Here is a 3267-nt window from a genome sequence, read left to right on the forward strand (position 1 = left end):
GTAGGAATGATAACAAAGCCGTGAACAATAGCGCGCCAATGTTTACGTCGCCAAGGCCAAATACCATGTTAGGTATTGTTAATTCGCTGCCAAAATATTTTACGTACTATAAAATATATATGCAAAATAATAAATTATATAAATATTTTCAATTATTTATTAAACGATTAATGTATCACGGACTTATCGTTATGTTAATTATTCGGACCTGTGATTCGATTATTTTATTGCTCGTTTTCAATCCGAATCATATTTAGATCATCAAAAAGTCGAACGATAAAGCATTGGACAAAATATATTTAATTTTAAGTATTTTAAAACAAAATAATTGTTGCCTAGAGAGAGAGAGAGAGAGAGAGAGAGAGAGAAAATTAATTATTAATTATATCATATTATTTCCCGATATTTGTCGCGATCGCATTTAGAAAAGAAATTTGACGTTTCGAACTATATATTATATACTATTATATCACTGTTTAAATGTCGCCGTGCGAATGATAAGAAATAAGAAATGAGAATGTGAAAGGAATTCGACGGAGCGTCTCCCCCACTATTACAATACTATTCAAGTTCGAATAATAACAAGGCCGTAAGACATAAACAATAGCGTGCTATTGTGCCAATATTTTGCTGCCAAGGCCTACCATGTTATTGATAATCCGCAGCCAAAATTATTTTTAAGTATTATGATGTATATACACGCGGAATATTAAATTATAAACGATTGATATATCGTTATAATATATATATCACAGAGTTTATCGTTATGTTAATTACTCAAACCTGCGATTCAACTATTTTATTGCGCTTTCTCAATCCGAATCATATTTATATCGTCGGAAAGTCAAACGATAAAGCATGGGACAAAATATCTTTACTCTAAGTATCGATAGAAAAATAGTTATTATTCGTAAGAATCGCAACACAAAACGATAATTTATAATTTAGATTTCTATCACTTTGATTCTTACTTTAAGAGAGATTCTTACTTATATTTTATCGGTTTGAGAATTATTTTAATGGATTAATGGAGATTTTTGCAATTAAAATGATATCAAACACAACATAAATCGGATAAATTTTAGCTAAACTAATAAAAATTTTGATTACATATTTAAATATAATAAAAATCGTTTGCTTGCTCTTTACTCATTCTCGTAATAGCAAATAATTTCTTGATCGCGATCGCGTTTAGGGAAGGAATTCGATGGAGCGTCTCGCACTACTTTCCTGCTCGAATGTCGTCGCGATATATATACACAAAAATATTAAATTTTATATATAAGTATATATTTTAAATTAATTTTAAATTAAAGGTAAATTTTTTCACAATTCCGGTTTTTTGTTTAGAGTTCTGGGTAGTATCCCACGAAATATAAAAGAAACTCTTAATATTCTTACGCTCCAATATTGCAAGAGATATCGCGATTTTTTAATCATTTTTGTCTATTATTATTTATAAAAACTAAATGGAACATTTTATAATATTTTATATATAACACACACACATGTAATATTCTAATAATATGCCATGAGCTCTCATTGAGATATCCATTTTTAAAAAGGTGTGTTAAATCGATACTCGCAAGTATTGTTACCTCTTTTCTGCGATGCTGATTAGTTATCTCGACGCTGCGCTGTACATTATTTTATTATATCAATAAAAGCCTGTCATTACTGAGCGATGCATTTGACAGTTCGAAAATTAAGTGTGTGTGTGTAATTTTTATTTAATTTATTATGAAAAAACGAAGAACTATAATTAATATGTGTAAATAATGATACATATAAAATAAAAACTGTATAAAAATAAAAAAAGTTCAGTCTTATACTGTTGTAATTCGTATCGATTCATTAAAAATTATTCAAAAGTAATTTTGACGCATTCATAATGAATTAATGAATTATTCAATTACAAGTCTAATATATTCTTATTTTAGCATTTGTATCGATTTACAGAGAAAAAGTAGAATTTTCACAAAAATTATTATTTTATGAATAAAATATATTCTTTCTCTCTCTCTCTCTCTCTCTCTCTCTCTCTCTCTCTTTATAAGCACTTCTGTAGATGTCTCTCTCTTGTATCGTTTATACTTATCCAAAAGTTTCTATTATATTGAAAATTCTGCTTCATCTAATTTGAATAGAAATAGTTCGCGTTCGGTTTTAAACACATTGTGAAGTAGCAAACTGCTTAAGTGGTTGGATCCCGGATGCCAGGAAGAAAGAGAGTAGATATCACCATTTTATACAGGTATTCTCCATTAATATTATATTCTTAATTTCTAACAGATTTCTAACAGATATTTTTTACGTTTTATAATAATTTTTATTGTTCTAATTATTTTTCAAACAATGACAATGCATGAAACATTAGCAATATATTAATGTCAATGAAGTATTTATTAATATATATTACTCATTATTAATTTCAATTTACATCTTCAATCTATATTTTAATTTTACATTTATTAAAACTAGCTACTAATTCAATATCTATAAGATATGATTAATATTATTGAATATCCGATAATCTATCTATACATGATATTATATAAGTTTCTATATACGTATCTCATTATTATTATTTAGGATAAATTTTTTCGCAATTCCGGTTTTTTATTTAGAGTTCTGGGTAGCATCCCACGAAATATAAAAGAAACTCTTAATATTCTTACGCTCCAATATTGCAAGAGATATCGCGATTTTTTAATCATTTTTGTCTATTATTATTTATAAAAACTAAATGGAACATTTTATAATATTTTATATATAACACACACACATGTAATATTCTAATAATATGCCATGAGCTCTCATTGAGATATCCATTTTTAAAAAGGTGTGTTAAATCGATACTCGCAAGTATTGTTACCTCTTTTCTGCGATGCTGATTAGTTATCTCGACGCTGCGCTGTACATTATTTTATTATATCAATAAAAGCCTGTCATTACTGAGCGATGCATTTGACAGTTCGAAAATTAAGTGTGTGTGTAATTTTTATTTAATTTATTTTGAAAAAACGAAGAACTATAATTAATATGTGTAAATAATGATACATATAAAATAAAAACTGTATAAAAATAAAAAAAGTTCAGTCTTATACTGTTGTAATTCGTATCGATTCATTAAAAATTATTCAAAAGTAATTTTGACGCATTCATAATGAATTAATGAATTATTCAATTACAAGTCTAATATATTCTTATTTTAGCATTTGTATCGATTTACAGAGAAAAAGTAGAATTTTCACAAAAATTATTATT

The sequence above is a fragment of the Formica exsecta genome, unplaced genomic scaffold (genome assembly GCF_003651465.1).
Source record: "Formica exsecta isolate Colony F162 unplaced genomic scaffold, ASM365146v1 scaffold661, whole genome shotgun sequence".
Taxonomy (NCBI): domain Eukaryota; kingdom Metazoa; phylum Arthropoda; class Insecta; order Hymenoptera; family Formicidae; genus Formica; species Formica exsecta.